The sequence below is a fragment of the Callorhinchus milii genome, unplaced genomic scaffold, assembly GCF_018977255.1.
Source record: "Callorhinchus milii isolate IMCB2004 unplaced genomic scaffold, IMCB_Cmil_1.0 Scaffold1, whole genome shotgun sequence".
Classification (NCBI taxonomy): domain Eukaryota; kingdom Metazoa; phylum Chordata; class Chondrichthyes; order Chimaeriformes; family Callorhinchidae; genus Callorhinchus; species Callorhinchus milii.
The window spans coordinates 138,293,204-138,318,895 of record NW_024704742.1 but is presented as its reverse complement, the minus strand read 5'-3'; the positions used below and the strand labels follow the sequence as shown (position 1 = coordinate 138,318,895).

Here is a 25,692-nt window from a genome sequence, read left to right as displayed (position 1 = left end):
GCAAGTGAGAGACCTGAGTTCAATTCCAGGCAGAGGGCGAAACCTTGGGCAAGTTTCCTTACTCCACACAGAGCCTAATAATAATCCTCCAAAACAAAACAATAATAAATTGGTCATTTTCAATCTACAACTGTTTGTGGGACATTGCTGTGCGCAATTGGCTGCCGCGTTCGCCCACAAATATACAGTCAATTCACTTTACAGTGTGTTCTGCGAAGCGCTTTGGGACGTCCTCCCGACGTGAAAAGCGCTATATCAAATGCAAGGATTATTATTATTATTATTACAGGAGTCCACTCTGTTTTTGTTCAACACCCTCACATTCCCCTTCTTGTCTTTCTTCAATGCTCTCATCTTCTTCGTTTTTGTAAAGTGCTTCAAGACGTAAAAGGCATTATATAAAAGCTATTTGGTGTTGAATTACTGCCTTTACTTGCCTACAGTAAGATGGTTCATGATATAGTCTAGCCAGTTCCCTCCTGGGATTCACTTCCCCTTATTGATGGCACATGTCTGTCCATGGGAGCCGTATCCTCACTGCAAATCTCTACAAGTCATTCAAATTATAGCAAAGAAGGCAGCCATTTAACCCATCAAGTGGAGTCCTGTAGCTCAGAGGTTAGCGTGCCCACCTCGCACACCAGAGGACCCGGGTTCGATTCCTGGTGGGGTGTGAAACCTCAGGCAAGTTTCCTTCCTCCACACGCCTCTGTTTACCTAGCAGTAAGTTATGATAATAATAATCCTTGCATTTGATATAGTGCCTTATCACATCTTCGAGACGTCTCAAAACGCTTCACAGAATAGACTGTAAACTGAATTGACTGTATATTTTGTTTTGTTTTGTTAGTCGTTTGGTGGACCGCTTTCCACGGCTAATAATAATTTGGTCACTCAATCCACGACTGTTTGTGGGACACTGCCATACGAAATTGCCTCCGCGTTTCACCTATAATATACAGTCAATTCTCTTTACAGTGTATTGAGACGTCTCGAAGACCTGATAAGGCCGATATCAAATGCAAGGATTATTATCACTATTATTATATTCACGTCAATAGGATGTCTCAAAACACTTCTTCACACAACTGACTGCGAGTCCAAGCCAGGCTGAGCCGGATACATTAACTGAAGTGACAACTGCGTAGAAGGTTGTGGCAAAAGTGGTTTTATTCATCAGTTGAACCTGTTCAAAATTAGGGATTTAAAATCCATTACAGTCCATTAACAGCCTAGAAGTGGTCAGGACTCAGCAGTGCGGTAAAGGAAAACAATAATGCTCCTAAACCACGGTCTGCTATTGGCTCCAAGGCTGATACCCGCACACATCCCATTATTATTACATCCAGTTTTTCTGCATTGGAATATCAGAACAGGAGGCTGTCTCCAAACCTTGATGAGGTTACACTGGCAACCAAGGCAGTTTAGAAAAACCCAGGGTTGTAATTGATAATAATAATAATCCTTGCCCTTGATTTAGCCTCCTTATTACGTCTTCGAGACGTCTCAAAGCACTTCACAGAATGTACTGTAAAGTGAATTGACTGTATATTGTGGGCGAAACGCAGCAGCCAATTGCGCACAGCAGTGTCCCACAAACAGTCGTGGATTGAGTGACCAAATCATGTTTATTTTAAAGGAATTATTACTCCCAGAAAATTGATCCACCAACCGACTAACAACCGGGTTCCTACTTACTGCTGGGTAAACAGGCGTTTGGAATAAGGAAGTTTGCTTAATGTTTCGCCCTGCCCGGGAATCGAACCCAGTCTCTTGCTTGCGAGGCAAGTGCTAAGCTACAGGATCTTGAACATCCACCTAAACAGACATAGGCAGGACCTCGAAAGATATCATCTCTGACAATACAACGTTCCCAAGTACCGCACTGGTGTGTCAACCTGAACTAGGAACATAACCTATCACTGCAATAATAATAATAATCCTTGCATTTGATATAGCGCCTTATCACGTCTTTGAGATGGCTCAACGCGCTTCACAGGATATTCACAGGAATCAAATCCAGGTCCTCTTGCTTGCGAGGCGAGTGCGCTAATCAATGTGCTCCAGGACTCCTAAATGCATTAATGGCAATTTGTTCAAATGCATCATCAGCAGAGAACAAAGCACAAATAAATGGCACAGCAAAGGGATCTTCCTGCCCAACTCTCATTACGTTTTCCTATTTTGAAGTGGTCAAAGCCATGGCAGAAGGGAAACTAGCCGAGCTAGAGGAGATTTTGGCAAGCTTTGTATTCCCCAATTTCCGGAAGCAATTTGAAAACATATTTCATATAAAGCTGAGAGGAAACATAGTGCACTGTTCATTCACCTCACAAAGGGCAGATGGTTTTGAAGCTCTGTGGTTTAGATCCTCTAAGACAGGGTGTGTCCAACCTTTTGCCGAGGGCCGGATGCTCTATTTAAGAAATGTCCACAGGGCACATAAGCAAACATTTTTGTGTTTCCTTTCCAGAAACCTAACCTTTATAGATTATGGAGGGAGTGGGGATGGTGCAGATGAAATCGATTGGACCACCCTGCTCTAAGAGTACAGGAGCATACTATACTCCTATACTATTTCAGGTCCTCCTGACATGATAACGCTATACAAATGTAAATTTGTTGTCGTTGTTTCAATAGTAACATGGGAACAGGAGAAGAATTGAAGAAAGAGAAAGGTTTGCAAGGATAGGAGGGGGCAGTGTAATTAAATGGACAGTTTGCTCTGAGAGCCAGAGCAGGCTGGGTGGGCCGAATGGCCTCCTTCTGCATTTCTATGATTCTACGAAATCCATTCAGCCCACCGAGCCAATTCCACCAGTTTATTAGCCACAATCCCTCGGCTAAAACAATTCATCTTTCACTTCATGGCTGTTTGTGGGACATAGCTGTAAGCAAATTGGCTGCCAATTCACCTATAAATACAGTCACTGCGAAACATTGTGAAATGTTTCGACAAAATTCTGTACCCTTTGGAACTCCATCTCACAGTCCCTTCACCTCCTTTGCCTCCTTCAAGGCCCACCTCAAGACCCTCCTCTTCGACTGTGCCTTTGACCACCCTCCTAAGCTTACCCTCTCTGCCCTCCGCCCCACCTGATCCCAACTCCCAGTTCAGGACCAAATCCTTGACTGTGCAGCACCTTGGGATATCATCCTGAAATGAAAGGCATTGTACAAACGTCTTATACTTTTTTCTCTAATTTTCTCCCACTGACCTCCTCCTCTCTGTGTAAACCCATCTGGCCACCTCGTGCTGGAGGCAGGTCCAGGGGTGCCGGTTACCCTCTGATACCCTGTCCAAGTGCCCATTGTACTTGTGTGAGCCTTGGCTGTGCCTGTCAGCAGGTCAACTGACTGTAGAGGGCCCCACAGCCAAGTCTGACCATCTCCACAGTCGACTGCCACACTCACGCACACGACCAGTGGAGTCCTGCAGCTCAGTGGTTAGGGCACTCGCCTCACAAGCGAGAGGACTTGGATTTGATTCCCGGGCAGGGAAGTTTCCTTACTCCACACGTCTCTGTTTACCAGAACCAGGTAGGAACACGGTTGTTAGTCGATTGGCGAATCGCTTTCCGAGGGTAATAATCCCTCCAACAAATGTTAAAATGTGGTCACTCAATCCACGACTGTGTGTGGGACGCTGCTGTGCCCAATTGGCTGCCGCATTTCGCCCACAAAATACACAGTTAATCCACTTTACAATATATTCTGTGAAGCTCTTTGAGACGTCTCAATGACGTGATGAGGCGCTATATCAAATGCAAGGATTATTATTATTATTATTAACCAGTAGAGGGTCCAGGAGCAGGAACCCTGGCTGGTTTTCCCCTTCTTTACTGGAGCAAAGCTGGGGCCAATTTGAGGCCAGCAAACTCAGCCTCGACCGGGATTCAAATCAGCAAGCGCCTGGACCACTCGAAGCTGTGGTTGATACATCAATGTTTAAAAGAAGAAATATGATTCATAGAGGAAGGGGACAGAGTAATAGGAGATGTGGAGGCTCATGTGGATCATGAAAACATCTACAAACTATATTTGTATAACGCCTTTCATGTCAGGAGAATGTCCCAAGGCACTGAACAGACTACTTGGAATTCAGTTAATCACTTTAATTTGATGCATGTGCAAACCCATAATGCTTCAGAGAATTCAAGACAGAGAGCTACACCTATGTGTATCACCTAACATGGAAATTTCTCTATGTCTGGAATGGAATGAATACTGTTTAGAGGGATGCATCCTGCTGACCTATTCCAGAGTTTTAGATGCAGAGCCAAGGTTTGGGGAACTCAGAGTGTGCATTCGCGTAACTGCTGGAGTCTAACCAGCTAAACCTACATAGCTTGCCATTGAGAGCCCTGTCTGGCAAACTTTCCCGCTGCTTGTCCAGCTAGGACCACCCTATACGTTAGGGTCTTTGGCTGCAGGGTTAACAGGAGCTGAGTGGGAGGATTCCCGGCCCCAGTGACTGGTCTGGCCTTCCAGGTCCTACTGATGAGCCTCCTGCTCTCATTTTCTCTTCCTTGGCAACCAGTAAGAAGAAAGTATGCCTGAGTCAACCAATGGATAGGTGATTAAGTCAGACTGAACTACCAAGTGCCAACATCATTGAAAGCAAAATAGACTTGTAAGCAAAATAGAAGCCCATGGTATTAAAGGGACCGTGGCAGTGGATACAGAATTGGCTGGGAGACAGAAATCAGAGAGTGGTGGTGAACGGTTGTTTTTCTGACTGGAGGGAAGGTGCAGTGGCGTCCCCAGGGATTGATATTGGGACCACAGCTGTTTTTGATCTCTATAAATGACCTGGACATTTCCAAGTATGCAGATGATACTAAGCTGGAAAAGTAGTGAACAGTGAGGAGGACAGTAGCAGACTGTGAATGGACATAGACAGACTGGTAACATGGGCCGACACGGGGCAGATGAAGTTTAGAGGAGAAATGCGAAGTGATGGAGTTTGTGAGGAAGAATGAGGAGAGGCAATATAATGGTATATGATGGTACAATCTTAAAGGGGGTGAAGGAGCAGAGAGACCTGGGGGTCATATAAGTAACTCTTTGAAGGTGGCCGGACAGGTAGATACAGCTGTTAAAAAAGCATCCGGGACATGAGGCTTTATAAATAGGGCATAGAATACACAAGTCAGGAAGTCATGATGAACCTTTATATAAAACACTGGTTAGGCCTCAGCGAGAGACTGGGTTCAGTTCTGGGCCCCACACTTTAGGAAGGAAGTCAAGGCATTGGAGAGGTTGCGAAGGAGATTGACCAGAATGGTACCAGGAATGAGGGCCTTCAGTGATCAGGAGAGGCCGGAGACACAAGGATTATTCTCCTGGGAGCAGAGAGGGTTAAGAGGAAACTTAATAGAAGTTTTCAACATTATGAGGGGATTCGATAGGGTGAACCGGACAGACTATTCCCACTGGCGGTGGGTCGCTAACCCGAGGGCACCAGTTTAAAATAGTTGTTAAAAGAAACAGAGGGGAGGGGAGGAGAAATGTTTACACTCAGCGAGTTGTTGGGATCTGGAATGCATTGCCTGAAAGGCTGAGGGAAGCCGATTCCATAACAACTTTTAAGAGAGCAGATAATTATTTGGGGAGGACAAGTTTGCAGGGCTATGGGGAGAGCGCGGGGGAGTTCAGGGCTATGTGGAGAGAGCGGGGGAGTGGGGTTGATTTGGAAGTTCTTTTCAAAGAGCTGGCATAGACACAATGAGCCGAATGGCCTCCTTCTGTGCTGTATAGTTCTATGATTCTATGATTCTATGATCATTCAAATACCAATTAGCATGTCTTAAACCTCACACAAATTCATAAATGCAAGGCCTGGCTCTGCTTATTCTCCTATTCCTCTGAGGCTGCTCACTGTTAAATAGAATAAAACTCACATCCTGTGGAAACCCATGGCCATGTTTGAGAGTCTTCAAACAGGACTGAGAGTCCTATGTAAACAAAAATTTCCTCTTGTTTGGAAGTCGAATGCACACATATAATAACACAACTTTTATATAGCGCCCTTCACACAGGGTAGCGTCCCGGAGCGCTTAACAGTGGCGAAGTCTGACCCCACGGGGAGAAGGAGGGGGGAGGTGACTGTGAGCACAATCAAAAAGGAAAGTCTTTAGGCGGGAGTTGAAGGTGAGGAGGGAGGGCGGAGGGATTGAGGGAGAGAGTTCTAGAGTTTCGAGGCGTAGTGGTTGAATGCACGGCCACCGAGGGGCAAAGAGGAGGCCGGAGTCAGCCGAGCAGAGGCAATGAGTGCGGGGATGGGGGGGTGAGCAGGTCAGAGAGGTAGGGAGGTGCCAGGGCGAGAAGGGATTTGAAAACGAGTGAGAAAATCTTGGAATCAATCCATTCAATGATTGGGAGCAAGTGGAGCCTGACAAGGAGTGGTGTGATGGGGTTACAAACTTTTGTGCGGGTGAGAATCTGGGTGGCGGAGTTCTGAATTAGTTGAACAATAATAAAATAACAATAATGATCTTTGCATTTGATGTAGCACCTTATTATACCTTCAAGAAGTCTCAATGTGCTTCACAGAATATACTGTAAAGTGAATTGACTGCGGCAGCCAATTGCGCACAGCAGTGTCCCACAAACAGTCATGGACTGTGTGACCACATTTTTTTTTGAAGGGATTATTACCCCCGGAAAAGTGATCTGCCAATCAACTAACAACCGGGTTCCTACTTACTGCTGGTAAACAGAGGCGTGTGGAGTAAATAAACTTGCCTAATGTTTCGTCCCGCCCGGGATTCAAACCTAAATCGTCTCACTTGTAGCTATATCAAATGCAAGGATTATTATTATTACTAATCACAATATGCCGTGTATTGACTGTGTGCTTGTAGGAAAATCCGACGTGAATGATTCATATTATCTGGGGTATTGTCGGCCAGGACTCCAGGATAAATTCCCTTCTCTTTTCGAATAGCGCCGTGGGATCTTTAACTTAAACAGATTGATGGGACCTCGATTTTAATGCTGATTCAAAGAATCAGTGGAGTCCTGTAGCTCAGTGGTTAGAGCACTCGCCTTACAAGCGAGAGACCTGGGTTCAATTCCAGACAGGGCGAAACCTTGGGCAAGTTTCCTTACCCCACACACATAATAATAATCCCTCCAAAACAAAACAATAATAAATTGGGCATTTTCAATCCACAACTGTTTGTGGGGACGCTGCTGTGCGCAATTGGCTGCCGCGTTTCGACCACAAATATACAACAAGATTCCATTTATAGAGCGCCTTTCACGTCGGGAGGACGTCCCAAGGCGCTGTACAGTTGGGTCATGACCCGAGCAGGGGGGAAATGGTCAGGGTGAGGGGAGGGAAGGGAGGGAGCGAGGAGGGGGTAGAGAGTCGAGAGGGGAGCTGAAGGCTGAAGGTCAAAGAGAAAGGTCTTGAGACCGGCCTTGAAGGAGGAAAGGGAGGAAGCGGCGAAGGCACTGGATAGGGGATAGAGTTCCAGAGCCTCGGGGCTGAGAGGCTGAAGGCCACCGATGGTCGGGCGGTTGGGGCGGGGGATGTGGAGCAGACCGGAGCCAGAGGAACGGAGGGTACGGGCAGGTAGGGAGGGGGATAGTAGGTCAGAGAGGTAGGAGGGAGCGAGGCCGTGAATGGCCTTGTAGGTGAGGATGAGGATCTTGAATTCAATCCTCTGGGGGATGGGGAGCCAGTGGAGGCGAGCGAGGGTGAGGGCGAGGGCGAGGGTGAGGGCGAGGGTGGGAGTGATGTGGTCGCGGTGTCTGGTGTGGGACAGTACACGAGCTGCAGAGTTCTGAATGACCTGCAGTGTGGAGGGAGGTGGCGGGAAGGCCGGCGAGGAGAGAGTTCCCATAGTCCAGCCTTGAGGTGATAAAGGTGTGGACCAGAGTCTCAGCCGCGTGAGGGGTGAGGTAGTGCCGTAGTCTGGCGATGTTCCGGAGGTGATGGAAGGCGGTGCCAGTTGTGGTGCGGATATGAGGGAGAAAGGACAGCTCAGGGTCGGACAGAACCCCGAGGTTCCTGATGGCTTTGAGAGGTGGAGAGTGCGGCCTTGGATGCTGAGGCTGTCAGCGCCTGAGGTGCGGAGGCGCTGACGTGAGCCAATCAGGAGGGCCTCAGTTTTACACACGTTGAGCTGAAGAAAGTTGTCTCTCGTCCAGGACTCGATGTCAATTCACTTTACAGAATATTTTATGAAGCGCTTTGAGACGTCCAGACGTGAAAAGCGCTATATCAAATGCAAGGATTATTATATTATTATCACGGCAACTCCAACAATTCAGCACTCCCCTAGCACTGCACTTGAATGTTAGCTGAGTCAATAAGCTCAAAGTCCCGACTGGCGCTTGAATAACTTGCGCACACAGTCTGGCTTTCTGCCCCTCCTTGTACACATCACAGTTAACCAGAATTGAGAATTTCTAGTTCAATTCCTTGAAGTGGGTGGAAACAATCTGAGTCAGAAATTGAGGATTGTAACCACAAAAAAATAATGGAACTAAAACATGAGAAATAAATGTATATAAATTATTTAAATAAAATCTCACTCCTTCGGATGCTCCTGTGCAAGAACTCACATTTTTATGGCACCTGATTATTACATCAACGTATCTCAGTGCACTTTTACAGTAATTACTATAATGATTTACACTTATATTGCATTGGGAAGATGTCTCAAAGCGCTTTACAGAGCCAATTGGGAGCTTGAGCTGGAGGTGGTGGCCGGGGGAGGTGGGGGGAAGCTGGGGAGGAATGGTGAACAAAAGTGCAGTCAAATATAAAGGTCTTAAAGCAGGATTTAAATGTGAGAAGGCGAGGGCAAAGCAGAGATCCAGCTAAGCATTGACTGTATATTTGTGGGCGAAACGCAGCAGCCAATTGCGCACAGCAGTGTCCCACAAACAGTCGTGAATTGAAAATCACCAATTTATTATTTTTTTTGTTTTGGAGGGATTATTATTAGTCATGTGGAATAAGGAAACTTGCCCAAGGTTTCACCCTGCCCGGAATTGAACCCAGGTTTCTCGCTTGTGAGACAAGTGCTCCAGCCACTGAGCTACAGGACTGCAACCGGGTTCCTTCTTCCTGCCAGGTAACCAGAAGGAAACCAGAAGGAAACTTGGCTAACATTTCGCTCTGCCTGGGAATCAATCCCAGATCCTCTCGCTTGCGAGGCGAGTGCTCTAACCACTGAGCTACAGGACTCCTTTAAGATGAAACATTAAACCATATCCCCGTCTGTCTGTTCAGGTGGACATTAAAGATCTCACAGCACCATTTGAAAAGAGGTGGGTGTTTCTCCTGGTCCTTTGGGCAACAATTCCCCAGATAAAAAATAAAAAATTAGTCTTTCATTTCATGACTATTTATGGAAATAAATGCTGTGCGCAAATTGATTACAAGACTTTTAATAAAAGTCAGTTGCTCTGTCAAAGAGCCGCACAGACTTGATGGGCCGAATGGCCTCCTTCTGTGCCGTAACATTCTATGATTCTATGAAGTGCAATCAATGTACTCTACGGTAAATTCTGAGAAGAGCGTTGAGATGCCCCAATGTAATAAGGCACTAAATCAAATGCAAGGATAATTATAGTATTATACTTGTCAATGAGCCTCCCTACACAATACTCTGCTGCATATTCACACAAAACATCAAAGAAAACAAATCCTTTTACAAAAGGTGACATGTTTGGCAACAGAATGTTGAAATCCAGCCTCGATCCCTCGAACTTCTCTAATTACCATCCTATTTCCAACTTGCCCTTCCTTGCCAAAGTTTTGCAACGCTTCAAAACAAATCAGCTTTGCTCACACCTCTCCCTCCACTCCCTGCTCGAGCCCATAAACAACATCCTCTCTCTCTGTGACCAGGGCTCCCTCTGCCTCGTCGTCGTCCTGGACCTATCCACTGCCTTCAACACAGAAGACCACACCATCCTCCTCCACTGCCTCTCCTCCCTCATCCACCTCAGTGGTATCACACTCACATGGTTCGAGTCCTACTTAACGAACCACCATCACTTTATCTCCTCAAACAGTTTCTCCTCCTGCTCCCGCCCGGTCACCTGTGCTGTACCTAGAGTTCCATCCTTGGCCCCCTCCTCTTTCTCATCTATATGCTCCCTCTTGGCCATGTCATCCACAGACACGGGATGTAATCAGATGACACACAAATCTACTTGCCTCCTCCAGCTGCGATTCCCAGTCCACTGATGTTCTGTCAGCTTGTCTGTCAAACATCAGGGCCTGGGTGAGTGAACGTTTCCTCCAACTGAATGTTGACAAGATGGAAGTCATACACCTTGGCTCCCGTCAACATCTTCTCTCTTGCATTCTGACCTCCTCAACCTCCCTGGCCCTTCCATAAGACTTACTGAATCTGTTCGTAATCTAGATGTCAGGTTCAACCCCAGCTGTCCTTCCTCCCGCAGATTTAAACCCTGACCGGGACCACCTTCCTCCATCTCCGTCACATCGCCCGCCTCCGACCTTAACTCGCACCCAACCCAACTATTCCAATTCCCCTCTCACTAGTGTACTCACCACACTGTACCCCCATCACACCAGCCCTCGCCAGGCTCCAACACAACAACTTGCACTTATAATACGCCCTCCACGCAGTGTAGCATCTAACAGTGGCAGAGCCTGACTCCGAGCCAGGGGGAGATGGGGGAGATGGCCATAAGCACGGTCGAAGAGGAAGGTTTTCAGGTGGGATTGAAGGAGAGAGTTCCAGAGTTTTGGGGCATAGTGGCTGAAAGCGTGACCTCTGATGATGGGGAGAGGGAAGGGTGCGAGGATCGAGCAGGAGCCGGTAGTCGAGCGCCAGGTGGTGGATTGGGGAATGAGGAAGTCGGAGAGGTAGGGAGGTAGCAGAGAGTGAAGGGATGACGCAGAAATCTAGGAAGCTCCACTGACTTCCTATCACAGAATGGATCGATTTCTGGATCTCACACTCTTCTACGAATGCTTTCACACCCTGGCATCTCCCCCTCGTCTGGGTGGCTGCTTATTCCCCCATGGGCCCACTGGCCACTTCCGCTCAGTTGGCTCCGGCCTCCTGCATGTCCCTCAACCCTTGCGTTCCATCACCGTCTGGGTGTGCTTTCAGCCATTATGCTCCAAAGCTCTGGAACTCTCTCCCTCTATCCCTCTGCCTTGCCCCCTCTTTCCCCATCTTCAGAGCTCAAGGCCTTCTTCTTCAACCGTGCCTACGGTCACCTCTCAACTCCTTCCAGCTCAACGTTAGGCTCCACTACTGTTCAGCGTCCCGAGATGCTACCAGGCGTGAAGGGCGCGATATAAATGCAAGTTGTTGTTGTTCTGTCATTGAGCTCGGCAGATTCTCCAGGAGTACTCCACAGCAACTGCTGTGCAAAACTCTAATATGTAGGATGGTCCTCGCTCGACAACCAGTGAGAAAGCTTACCAGACAGCAATATCAACCATAAGCTATGTGGTTTTAGCTAGTTAGGCTCCAGATGTGTCTAACTAACCAAGAAAACTATATAAAACTATTAATCATATTTCTACATGTTTGTAAGGTTACAGTTTCCCAGGAAACAATTAATTCTTGTGAGTAATGCAACCAGAAATTTTACATTAACATATAATTAGCAAAAGTATTTCGAGAGAAGAAATTTATCCAATCACACAAACATAATTATCGACAGCACAGAAAGGGGTAATTTATCCATCGTCTCCACACCACTGTGAACATAAGAACATAAGAATTTATTGGTAAAAGAAGACCAAGGTCCACCTAGTTCTCCTTCCACTATCCTGGCAGTCGCTTGAAATGTCGTGTCTCAAACTCTACACTGTGTCCCCAGGCATTATTTTCTAGCAGAAATCTATCTAATTTGTTCTTGAAACAAACAAAATGTTCTGCTTCGTCTGTCTTCCTAGGGTGCCTGTTCCATACGTTTACTACTCGCCCACTGAAGTAATGCTTCCATAGACTATTATCTCTAACATTTTTAAGTCACTCTTCTTTGCTAATTCCCATTTTCCATCTGTTTCCTCGAATTCCTTATTATTTCTTAAGAGAAGGGAATTTCCTCGCTTATCCTGGCCAGAATTCCCCAAATACATTATTCATTCATTTCAGAATGTCTGTAGGATCTTACTGGGCACAAACTAACTAAACATCAAGTTCAGAAGGAATTTAAAAGCTTCTGAGGAACAAGCAGATATTTTACATGCATGGGAACACTGCCAGCCAATACTGACTGCTGAATCACTCAAGTAATAATAATAATAATCCTTGCACTTGCACCAAATGCAAGGAACATTATTTTTATTTGATATAGCAGCTTATCACTTCTTCGAGACATCTCAAAGCGCTTCACAGAATATATACTTTGAAGCAGATCAACTTGCACAGCAGTGTCCCACAAACAGTCGTGGATTGAGTGCCCATGTTATAATTATTGTTATGGTGGGGGAGGGGTGGGGGAGAGAGAGATTATTACCCACAGAGAGCGTTCTACCAATTGTGGATTGAGTAACCAAATCATGTTTATTTATTTTGAAGGAATTATTACTCCCAGAAAATTGGTCCACCAACCTATTAACAACCAGGTTCCTCCTTACTGCTAGGCAAACAGGCGCGTGGAGTAAGGAAACTTGCCCTGCCTGGGACTCGAACACTTGCTAGGTGAGTGCACTAACCAATATGCTACGGGACTGCACAAAAGGAACTAGATAAATACAAATTACATTGTAAAGTATGGTGTACAAGAGCAACAACTTGCACTTATACAGTGCTTTTCATGTTGGATGAATGTCTCGAAGCAATTCCGAATGTTGACGGGGATTATCTAGCAGGAAGAGAGGAATGACAATGCAAGGCTGTTGATCTAAGAGATATGTTTCTCAGAGGGTTTCAAGCTAGGAGAGAAGAAGCAAAGGGATTTGGGGAGAGAATTCCAGAAAGATGTAGTGGCTGAAGGCTCAGCGACTGACCAATCAGGGTGGGAAAAATGAAAGGTACAGGTTGTTCACAAAGTCCTGTTTGGGACATCCTCCCTGACGTGAAAGGCTCTATACAAAGTAATTTGTTGTTGTCCCCCCATGTTTTTCTTCAAATGAATGTTTTTTTTGTGTTGCAGATCAAGTGGAGTGTAACAATGTCTGATACCAGTAATTTTCTCGTCTGTCACTTCATCCACGTGGTACTAAACATGGTGATGGATCATTATCCACCTTGAAAATTATCGCTCACTCACTCACACACAGATACACACTCACACACACACACTCATTCACACGCTCACACTTACACCCATCCACTGGAAATTTAAATACACTTAAACACCTGTACTGAATAGAATTAAATACAATTATCATCATTCTTCCACATGTTTCAGTTGTTGGTCAGTGCACGAGGTAAAATAACATGAGGTTAAGAGGACTTTCTGAACACCCTGTGGAATAGGGCTAGGATCTGACGGTCTAAATAATCATATTATCTTGTGTAATTCGGATGTTAATCCAGTGATGTTCAACAACGGCTCAGCTGCTGGTGGATCAGTTGTATGTATAAACCTCAGGTCGTGTTCTCATCTCTGAGCCAGAAGGTTCAAACCCCATATTCGGACTTTGAACTCACTTTCCATCTGACACCCCAGCGCAGCCTTGTTGGGAGTGCCGGACTGCACTTGAAACGTCTGCCTGTTCTAAGCAGACATTAAAGATAGCACTATTCAAAAACAAAACGGACTTTCTCCCGGTGTCCAGGACAGCTAAAGTGATCATTGTTTGGGATCAGATGGGGCAAAGGGACTTTTTCACCCAGACCAATCTGGTGATGATTGTCATTGTATGGGAACTTGCTGAGTGTAAAATGGCTGTCGCTTTTGGCTTCAAAAGCACAGTAAATATCCTCGTGCCCCCTCCTCCTACTCTAGCCACAATCCACAGCCTTTTCTGGGAGAGAGTTCCAGATTTTCACGACCCTTTGTGCGAAAAACTGCCTCTGATTTCACTGCTAAATGGCCTGGCTCTGATTTTAAGATGAAGCCCCTTGTTCTGGATTCTCGCATTAGAGGAAATAGTTTCTCTGTAGCTGCCCTATCGAATCTCTTTTTCATGGTAAACACCTCAATCAGATCAACCCTCAACCTTTTAAACTCTTGGGGGCTAATTGCAGAGCTAAACAGAAAAATATGTGTGTAACCCATTGTTTACACACACCCAACTGTGAGGAGATGTTGGACTTCCTCGAATCCAAAATCGAGGGGATACGTTCAGCCACCTCAGCTCTGTCCACAGCCACCCCAGCATCACCTCTCCCTCACGACCCAACCCCCCACCCATCACACCCCTATACTCCTTCGACTCTATCTCTCCCTCCTTCCTCACCGCGACTGTCCGCAAACTCAAACCCACCTGCTCCTTCAATCCCATCCGCACCTCTCTCCTCATCTCCCAGCTCCACCTTCTGGCCCCCCTCCTGTCCGATGTCATCAACCTCTCCCTATCCACCGCTACAGTTCCCACCCCCCTAAAAACAGCCCCCAACCTGAAAAAACCTTCCCTGGACCCATCCCCCCTCTCCAGCTGTCGGCCCATCTCTAACCTCCCATTCCTCTCCAAGGTCCTAGAATGAGTCATCACGTACCAGCTCCGCTCCTTTCTCTTTCGCCATTCCCTCTTTGAACTCCTCCAATACGGCTTCCGCGCTGCCCACAGCACAGAAACAGCCCCGGTCACAGTCACTAATGACATCTGTGATCAGGGCTCCCTCTGCCTCCTTGTCCTCCTCGACCTCTCTGCCGCCTTCGACACTGTCAACCACTCCATCCTCATACACCACCTCTCCGCCTTACTCAATCTTCACGGATCTGCCCTTCCCTGGTTCGATTTGTATCTCTCTCACTGTCTCCACTTTGTTGCCTCTAATGGTTTCTCCTCCAGCCCCCGCACTGTCACATCTGGCGCCCCCCAGGGCTCTGTCCTTGTCTCCTCTTTAATATCTACATGCTCCCCCTTAGTGACATCATCCACAGACATGGGGTCAACTTCGACATGTATGTGGATGACATCAAGTCCTGGATGAGGGCAAATTTCCTACAATTGAATGTGAACAAGACTGAGGCCCTCCTGATTGGCCCTCAGCACCTCAGGCTCTGGCACCATCACCCTCCATGGTTTCACACTTCAACTCACCAGTCAGGAACCTGGGGGTCGTGTTCGACCCTCAACTGTCTTTTCTCCCCCACATTCAAGCCATGACCCGCTCTGCCTTCCCTCACCTCCGTAACATCGCTCGTCTCCGCCACTACCTCACCCCTCAGGCCACTGAAACTCTTGTTCGTACCTTCATCACCTCCAGGCTCGACTATGCAAACTCCCTGCGTGTCGGCCTTCCCAACTCCTCCATCCACAGACTGCAGATAATCCAGAACTCTGCAGCCCATGTCCTCTCCCGCACCAAACTCCATGACCCCATTTCCCCCACTCTCGCCCGACTCCATTGGCTCTCTATCCTTCAGAGGATCCAGTTCAAGATCCTGGTCCTCATATACAAAGCCTTCCATGGTCTCGCCCCACCCTACCTCTGCGACCTCCTAATCCCCGACCGCTCCCTCCGCTCAGCTGCCTCTGGCCTGCTCTATGTTCCCCCGACCCACTCGCCCCACCATTGGCGGGAGAGCCTTCAGCCACTCTGCCCCCAACCTCCTGAATTCCATCCCCCAGTCACTCCACCTCGCCCCCTCCTTAGCCTCCTTCAAGTCCCACCTCAAGACCCTCCTCTTCGACCATGCCATCAGCCACCCCCCTTCCCCCCCACTCCCTTTCCCCCCCAACCCCAGCTCGGGTCGGAAATGCTGTACTCTGTCCAGTGCCTTGGGGCGTCCTCCCGACGTGAAAGGCGCTATACAAATGTAATCTTGTTGTTGTTTACATAAAACCATGCTTTTCATAGTTAGTAACAGTGTACAAAATGGCCCTCGGGCTTTGGCAACACTGAGACAAATATAGGCAGAAACCAGATGGGTTGCTATTTACAATTCATGGCCTTATCCTGTTGTGTTTGTACTTGTCTTAGCTCATTTACATTCCTACAATATGACAATTGTTAGCTAAGACTTGCTCTGGCAGATAAAATTGGCTTCTACTCAAACCACGTTGTTTTCCTCTGCAATAGTAAGTATTCTCAGCACAGCTGAATGAATCATGGTTTGTATGGTTACCACCAAGTGACTCATTGAACCTAACAGATCTGTGCGTCAAAAAAGGGCTTGGGTCAGCCATTTGTGCGTTCAAGCCCTAAGTCGGAGCGCACAATGTAGACTGGCACTCTGCTACACTGCTCGGGATTGTCAGAGGGCTGTCCTTCAGAAGACATGTTAACCTGCGGTTATGTCTGTACCTGTTCGGTTGGCTGTTAAATATTCCATGGCACTATTCGAAAAGATAAGCAATTTTTTCCCAGTTTGCTGGCCAACAGTTGCTGAAAACATAGAGTAATAATAATTCTTATTTGATATAGCTCCTTATCAGGTCATTGAGACATCTCAAAGCGCTTCACAGAATATACAGTAAAGTGACTTGACTGTATATTTGTGGGCCAAACTCAGCAGCCAATTGTGGACAGTGGTGTCCCAAAGACACTTGTGGATTGAGTGACCAAATTAATATTATTATTTTTTTAAGGGATCATTACCCATGGAAAGCGATCGATTCACCAACCAACTAACAACTGGGTTCCTACTTGCTGCTAGGTAAACAGAGACATGTAGAGTAAGGAAACTTGCCTAAGGTTTTGCTGCATTGGTATATGTATTGGCTCCTACTGAAACAGCCTCTAGAGGAAAGAAGAAAACAATAAAGATACCTGGTTTCCGGATTGATAGCTACACCGTTCGGTGCACGGACATCGCTATATAAAGGTTTTGTTTTAAAGTAGCGCCTGTTTCTTTAATGTCCTCCACATGCCTCTGTGGATATACGGTTAATATACAGTCAGATAGAGATTAAGAGATTTAGAGACACAAAGATTAAGCAGCAGTTACAGAGAAAAACCATATTACCTGGCTCCTCTGGGAAAAGGGTTGACCTGCTCTCCTAACTTTGCACGCTTCAGTTTTTGTTCCCCAATCCACATGTTTACAAACCCTACTTGGCTCGTAATCTATTTATGTGAAAAGCAACTCCATATAAAGTTACAAGTTTCTTTGAGATTTTAGCGTCCGTGGTTTAGCCATTTGATCAGCGGACCATTATATTCCCATAATATGTATTTGTTTTTCACTCACTTTGTCCTTGAGCAAGCATTGCTTGAGATTTGAGCAGTTCTTTTAACTCTTACTCTGCAGTCACTAATCCTTCGGTTTCTAATGCTTGATAATAATAATAATAATCCTTGCATTTGATATAGCGCTTTTCACGTCGGGAGGACGTCCCAAAGCGCTTCACAGAATATACTGTAAAGTGAATTGACTGTATATTTGTGGGCGAACGCAGCAGCCAATTGCGCACAGCAATGTCCCACAAACAGTCGTAGATTGAAAATGACCAATTTTTTATTATTGTTTTTTGGAGGGATTATTATTAGGCTCTGTGTGGAGTAAGGAAACTTGCCCGAGGTTTCACCCTCTGCCTGGAATTGAACTCAGGTCTCTCACTTGCAAAGCGAGTGCTCTAACCACTGAGCTACAGGACTCCACGATGTGATCTTACATGGCCTTCCCCTCCTCACCATCGCCAGTCGGACCTTCAGCCTCTCTGTCCCCACCTTTTGAAACTCCAACCAAGAGTCCCTTCGCCTCGCTCCCTTGCCTCCTTCAAGGCACGTCTCAAGACCCTCCTTTTTGACCGCGCCTTCGGCCACCCTCCTTCACCCCCCCCCCTCTCCGCCTTCCATCCCTGATCCCAACCCCCAGCTCAGGTCCAAATCCCTAACTGTCCAGCACCTTGGGACATCCTCCCGATGTGAAAGGCGCTGAGAAACTGTAATTTTGTATTGTGATCCTGGGAGAGAGAAACTCCCAACACAAGATCACAAATTGTTCTGAATGAAGAAGGCCCTTCCACCCATCCAATCTCATCCCTCCAGTACCCCCATCCGACCATCCCTTCCCACAGTCACTACACTTTACAGTATATTCTGTGAAGCGCTTTGAGACACATTTCGAAGACATGATAAAGTGCTGTACCAAATGCAAGGATTTTTATTATTATTATTATCCCCCAACAATAGTATCAAGCTGCTTCATAACTGAGTCTAGTGTTCTGACCTCTACCACCTTTCCTGGCAACTTGTTCCAGTAGAATTTACTGGTATCTATCCCGCAATTGCCCTTTACCACTTTAAAGCTATGTCCTCTTGTTTAACTGTCAACGATACTCCTGATGTAATGATCTGGCTTTATTTTTCAATCCCATTTACACTATTTCACTATGAGGTCCCCACTGAGCATCTTCTTTCAAGACTGAAGAGCTTGAGGTTGTCTATTTGTTGCTCACAGCTGGTTCCTCTAACACTGGGGATCAGCCTCGTTGCTCTCCTCTGTACTGCATCTACAGCCTTCTATTCCAAAAGTGCTACGTGTGGCCACACAGACAGGAACTCGGTTCAACACCTCATCCAAAGGACGACACCTCCAACAATGCCCAGTGCAGCAGTGCAGTGCCAGTGTAGACTATATGGGTTCTGAATGCTGACGTGGAACTTGATAATACTAATAATCTTTGCATTTGATATAGCATCTTATCAAATCTTCGAGATGCCACAAAGCGCTTCATAGAATATACTGTACAGTGTAGTGACTGCACATTTTGTGGGCGAAATGCCGCAGCCAATTGCGCACGGCAGCGTCCCACAAACAGTCGTGGATTGGGTGACCGAATTATTATTATTTTTAATAATAATAATCCTTGCATTTGATATAGCTCTTTTCACGTCTTCTCGACGTCTCAAAGCGCTTCACAGAATAGACTGTTTTAGAGGGATTATTATTCCCGGAAAGCGATCCACCAATTGACTAACAGCTGGTTATCTAATTACTGCTAGGTAAACAGAGTAAGGAGTAAGGAAACTTGCAGATATTTCGCTCTGCCCGGGAAATGTACCTAGATCCTCTTGCTTGCAAGGCAAGCGTATTAACCACTACGCTACAACAACAACAACAACAAGATTCCATTTATAGAGCGCCTTTCACGTCAGGAGGACGTCCCAAGGCGCTGTACAGTTGGGTCATGACCCGAGCAGGGGGGAAATGGTCAGGGTGAGGGGAGGGAAGGGAGGGAGAGAGGAGGGGGGAAATGGTCAGGGTGAGGGGAGGGAAGGGAGGGAGCGAGGAGGAGGAAGAGAGTCGAGAGGGGAGCTGAAGGCACGGTCCTCTTGCTACAGGACTAAACACATTTCCTGATCTCACTTCTAACCTTACTAGCACTAACTCTGAGCTTAGACTGCTTCAGTGCAAGTGATCAAGCCTATAACTATGACAGTTTTTATTTTCTATACTTCAATGTGAACTGTTTGTTTCAGTCATAGTTTAGGTTTTCACAACTCTTTGACAAACTGTATTTGGTAAGAGAAAATCTTCAAAGATTTCTATGTGTAATATACTCAGCATGTAAATATTTAATTATTAATTATTATTAGTAAATATTTGTTCCATAAGAAATTCCCTGCGGCTGCTCTGTGATCCTTGTACTAATTAGTGATCCTACTATTTATTCTTATAAAATAAATATGTTAGCCAAACATAAATATTGTGGGTTGCTTCAAAATAGTAAAACTAAATTTCAAATCTTCTAAAATCCGTTAAAAGATTCTGATTTACAGAACCCTCGTTCTCACCTTCAAAGCCCTCCACAGTCTTGCTCGCCCCTACCTCTGTGACCTCCTAACTCCATATCAGCCTGTCCGCTCCCTCCGCTCGGCAGGCACTGGTTCTTCAGGTCCCCTGGACTTTCTGCCCCACCATTGGCGGTCAGGCATTCAACATTTCTGCCCCCACACTCTGGAACTCCCGCAATCCCTCCCCCTCACTCCCTCTCTTGCCTCCTTCAGTCCCATCTGAAGACCTTCCTCATCGACCGTGTCTTCAGCCACCCTTCCACCCCCACCCTTCCTGCCCCCCAACCCTCCTGACCCCAACTCTCAGTCCAAAACCACTGACTGTCCAGCGCCCTGGGACGTCTTTCCTACGTGAAGGGCGCTTTACAAATTCAATTTGATCTTGTTTTTATATCTTCTACTTGCTGTTAAAATATCCAGGGAGGTAAAGCTGAGGAGGATTGTTAACAGTAGAATCAGGGGAGAGGTTCAAAGGAAATACTTCATTCAGAGGGATGTTAAGAGTGTGGAATTAATTAACACACTTGGCAACTAAGAGTGGATCAACAGAATTGTTCAAAATGAAAGTGAGTAAGCACCGATACAGTGAAAACAATATAGTATTATGATAATGTCCTTAATCTTGCATTTAATATTGTGCCTTACGACGGAGAAATATCTACAAAACCGGGGCAGATCGCTTTCTGGGGGTAATCCCTTAAAAAATAATAAAAATGTGGTCACTCAGATGATTGCTGACAGTTATGACAAGAATTTTGCAAATTGTGGCTGTTCCCACTTGTTGGAGAGTCTGTAAGCGGGAACACAAGTATAATTTAGCGACTAGGGAGCTAAAGGAGAATATAGGAGAAACTATCACACAGAGGGCAGTGAGATTGTGGAACTCGCTGTCTGAACAACAACAACAACAACAACAACAACAACAAGATTCCATTTATAAAGCGCCTTTCACGTCAGGAGGACGTCCCAAGGCGCTGCACAGTTGGGTCATGACCCGAGCATTGGGGGGGAAATGGTCAGGGTGAGGGGAGGGAAGGGAGGGAGCGAGGAGGGGGAAATGGTCAGGGTGAGGGGAGGGAAGGGAGGGAGCGAGGAGGGGGAAATGGTCAGGGTGAGGGGAGGGAAGGGATGGAGCGAGGAGGGGGAAGAGAGTCGAGAGGGGAGCTGAAGGCTCGGTCAAAGAGAAAGGTTTTGAGACCGGCCTTGAAGGAGGAGAGGGAGGAGGCGGCGAAGGCACTGGGGGATGGAGTTCCAGAGCCTGGGGGCTGAGAGGCTGAAGGCCCGACCACCGATGGTAGGGCGGTTGGGGCGGGGGATGTGGAGCAGACCGGAGCCAGAGGAACGGAGGGTACGGGCAGGTAGGTAGGGGGATAGTAGGTCGGAGAGGTAGGAGGGAGCGAGGCCGTGAATGGCCTTGTAGGTGAGGATGAGGATCTTGAAATCAATCCTCTGGGGGATGGGGAGCCAGTGGAGGCGAGCGAGGGTGGGAGTGATGTGGTCCCGAAGCCTGGTGTGGGACAGTACACGAGCTGCAGAGTTCTGAATGACCTGCAGCTTGTGGAGAGAAGCTGTGATTCAATCAGTCAGTGTAGACACATTCAAGAGGAAACAAGACTTTCACATGAGGGAGAGCGAAACAGAAGCGTGTGGGAGGGAGGGAGGAGATGGAGATGGCTGGTTGGGCCAAGTGGCCTGTTTCCGTACAATCTATGTTAATTCTACGTAAGCACAGAACAAGTACCCAGAAGCACACAGAAAAGCGCAGATTTCTCACAATACCACACTGTCTAAAACCACAAACCTCAAATGTCTTGCCACTTCCTCAAAAGGGTTATTGAAAAGGAATTTTTTGTCAGCTGGGTGGCTGACATTGTAGTAACCCATCATCATAGCTAAGAGTATCGAAACCAGAGCTCCACATGTGGATGCCAACTCCACAAAAATGTTCAAATAGTGCCAAGGAACGTTTAACACCTCCACGGGCAAGCAGGAACTCAGTTTATCATCTGATCCGAAGGGCGGCACCTTCATTATTGGTTCATTTCCACTCTTGGTTCCCATAATACTCTGTGTAGTTCTGTATTGCAGTGGCTAGAGCGCTCGCCTCTCAAGCGAGAGTACCTGAGTTTCCCGGGCAGGGCAAAACATTAGACAAGTTTCCTTACTCCACACGCCTCTGTTTACCAGCAGTGAGTAGGAACCCGGTTGTTAGACGTTTGGCGGATTGCTTTTCCGGGGGTAATAATCCCCTCAAAAATAAAAATAACAATAATTTGGCCACGCAATCCACGACTGTTTGTGGGACGTTGCTGAGCACAATTCGCTGCCCCGTTTCGCCCATAAAATATACCTCGATTCGCTTTACAGTATCTTCTGTGAAGCGCTTTGAGGCGTCTTGAAGATGCGATAAGGCACTATATCAAATGCAAGGATTATTATTAGTAGTAGTAGTTCACATAACACTCCAAATTCAGTTTCTCCAATTCCATTTCCAGATTTGACTGTATTTCTGTTAATACCGTGCATCCATTTCCAAGAAAATCAATTTAGTGAGGATTTTTGCCTCTACAACTATTGATTTACTGTTAAATAACTGGAGGCAGTAACTGTTCTGATGAAGGATCATCCCAACCCATTAACCTGTCTTTCATTTTCCAATACTGTTTGGTCAAGCCTCCACTCAACTGGTACCGGCCTCCTGATCGTCCCTCGTACTCTCCGCCCCACCATCGGAGGTCGTGCTTTCAGCCAGTGCCCCAAAACTCTGGAACACTCTCCCTCAATCCCTCTGTCAATACAAGTGCCAGTTGTTGATGTTGTTGTTTGATGCAGTGGTGGTGGATTGTTGGAAGTGTGTCCTTCAGATGAGACTTTAAACCGAGCTTCTGTCTGCCTGTTCAGCACTTTGAGATGTCTCAACAACATGATAAGGCGCTTTATCAAATGTAAGAATTATTATTATTATTTCAGATTTGCAGCATTCATCAACTTTCTTTATGATTTGAAAATCTTAAGTTACTTTTGAAAATGTTTACTTAAGTGTTTAGAATAATACAACAATAATAATCTTTGCATTTGTTATAGTGCCTATGAAGTCAAAACATTCAAAGTGCTTTCAACTCACAAAATATACAGTCACTCTACAATATATTCTGTGAAGCACTTTGAGATGTCACAACAAAGTGATAAGGCGCTATATCAAATGCAAGGATTATGATTATTATTATTATTATTAGAGCACTTGCCTCGCACGTGAGAGACCTGGGTTCGATTCCCAGCAGGCCAAAATAATAATAATAATAATAATAATCCTTGCATTTGATATAGTGCTTTTCACGTATTCTCGACGGCTCAAAGCACTTCACAAAATTTGCTGTAAAGCAAATTGACTGGTTATTTGTGGGCAAAACGTGGCAGCCAATTGCGCACAGCAGTGTCCCACAAACAGTCGTGGAAATGACCAAATTATTATTGTTTTTTGTTTTGGAGAGATTATTATTAGGCGTGTGGGGTAAGGAAACTTGCCCAAGGTTTCGCCCTGCCTGGAATTGAACCTAGGTCTCTCGCTTGCAAGGCGAATGTTCTAACCATGTTGGGCAAGCATCCTTCAAATGCAAGAAGTATTATCATTATTACTATTCACAAGCAATTCCTACCAAGTGTAGAGACTGGAAATTTATAAGCAAAAGTGGCAGTAGATTTGCACCCACAACATCCAACAAACCACCAGAGAGTTAATTTACCTGAAAAATTATAATAATAGTAAACCTGGTATTGATATAGCTCCTTAGCACATCTTCTAGACGTCTCAAAACGCTTCACAGAATTTCCAGTAAAGTGAAATGACTGTATATTTTGTGAGTGAAACTCGGCAGCCAATTGTGCACAGCAGTGTTCCACGAACAGTCGTGGATTGAGTGACCACATTTTTTTTATTTGACAGGATTGTTACCCCTGGAAAAATGATCTGCCAATCGACTAACCTATCAGGGTTCCTACCTACGCAAATAAACAGAGACGTGTGGAGTAAGGAAACTTGCCTAACGTTTTGCCCTGGCCGGGAATCAAACCCAGGTCCTCTTGCTTGCGAGGCGAGTGCTCTAACCACTAAACTACAGGACTATTCACCAAGAGAAGAAACATTCTTCACTTTCCTAATTTCATCGACATCTAACTGAAGAACTGGCTCTTTTTTAGATCAATGAGGACATTGATCAGAAGAAGATCTGCTCAAATCAACCTTTTTCAATATCATGCCTTATTAATGACAATAAATAATCCATACTGTACCGTATGTCACATGTACAGTTATTTAAAGAAGAGACAAACTATGGATTGATTCCAAATCCTTGGAGTATAGTTTATGTTCAGGCATGTACAATTGATATCCTTGGCATAACAGCCAAATAATATTACTCTCATTTTTAATACACTCTTAAAAATAGTATATGCAAGTGCTTGGAGACATCCTCCCAACATGCAAGGTATTATATAAATGTAAATGTATTATTTTATAATATATAAACATATATTTTAATATATTCTGTGTTTCTCAATTCTCACTTACGAAATACGTTGGTTCTTCTGATCCTGCACAACTTTGCCCCATCCGCCTTCTCCTATCTCCTCCAGTCCTATTCTCACGTCCACTTCCTGTGCTCCACAAACCCAGGGCTGCTGCACATCCCTCACCCCCTCTTCTCCACCATTGGCAATTGAGATTCCAGTCACTACACCTCTATTCTATGGAATGCCCTCCCCAATCTCTCTGCGAGCGAGAGACCTGGGTTTGATTCCCAGCAGGGCGAAACCCTGGGGCAAGTTTTCTTACTCCACACACCAGATAATAAACCCTCAAGAAAAAATAAAATAAAATAATAATTTGGTCACTCAATCCATGACTGTTTGTGGGACGCCGCGTTTTGCCCACAAATATATAGTCAATTCCCTTTACAGTATATTCTGTGAAGCGCTTTGAGACTTCGAGAAGACATGAAAAGCGCTATATCAAATACAAGGATTATTATATATTATTAGCCTCTGCTCAGTTTCCCCCAACTGCCCCTTTTTCCCTCATTTGCTGTGTCCCACAACACCATCCAATCCACATAAAGTTCTGTGAGATGTTCTCCCAGGTGAAATGTACATATGCAATTTAGTGTTCTTGTTGTATACATAATAGGAAATCCTCCCAACAACAACAAAATTACTTTTGGATACTTTCACATCGGGAGGACGTCCCAAGGCGCTGGACATTTAGTGTTTCGGACCTGAACTGGGGGTCCAGGATCGTGGAGGGTCAGAGCAGGGAGGCGAAGGAGGGAGTGACTGAAGGCACCGTCGAAGAGGAGAGTCTTGAGATGGGTCTTGAAGGAGGCAAGGGAGGGGCAAGGCGGAGGGACTGGATGGAGTTCCAGAGGGTAGGGGCAGAGTGGCAGAAGGACTGCCCACCAATGATGGGGCGAGCATGGCGGGGAACATGAAGCAGGCCGGAGTCCGCTGAGCGGAGGGAGCGGGCAGGTTGGTGGGGGTTAGAAGGTCATGGAAGTAGTTAGGAGCAAGGCCACATTTCTGCCAAGTTGAGAATGAGTTGATGCAGGAGTGTGGAATTAAAAGAACTTGTGTTTTTATAGCACCTTATCATAACAAACCATCTCAAAGCACTTTTCACTAATTGCGTCAAGTGAACTGAAGCAATTTTGTACACAGCCAGGTTCCACGACTGCCATTAGGTGAATGCTCAATTAATCTGAAGGAATGGTTGTTGGCTAGCACAGGAAAAAAACTCCCTTCTCTTTTTCGAATAGTGTTATGGCATTTTTAACATCCTCCTGAACAGGCAGACAGGACCTCGATTTAAAATCTAACCAGAAGGACG

General features: G+C 45.9%; 1 protein-coding gene and 1 non-coding gene across 2 annotated transcripts in view; one reads left to right on the top strand and one right to left on the bottom strand.

Annotated features, from left to right (window-relative positions):
• Positions 1-25,692, bottom strand: part of LOC121848114 (leukemia inhibitory factor receptor-like) — a 77,236-nt gene that overhangs the window by 42,605 nt on the left and 8,939 nt on the right. The window lies entirely within an intron of this gene.
• trnav-uac lies at positions 7,020-7,091 on the top strand. Its single transcript has one exon. It is a non-coding gene; the product is annotated as a tRNA-Val (tRNA).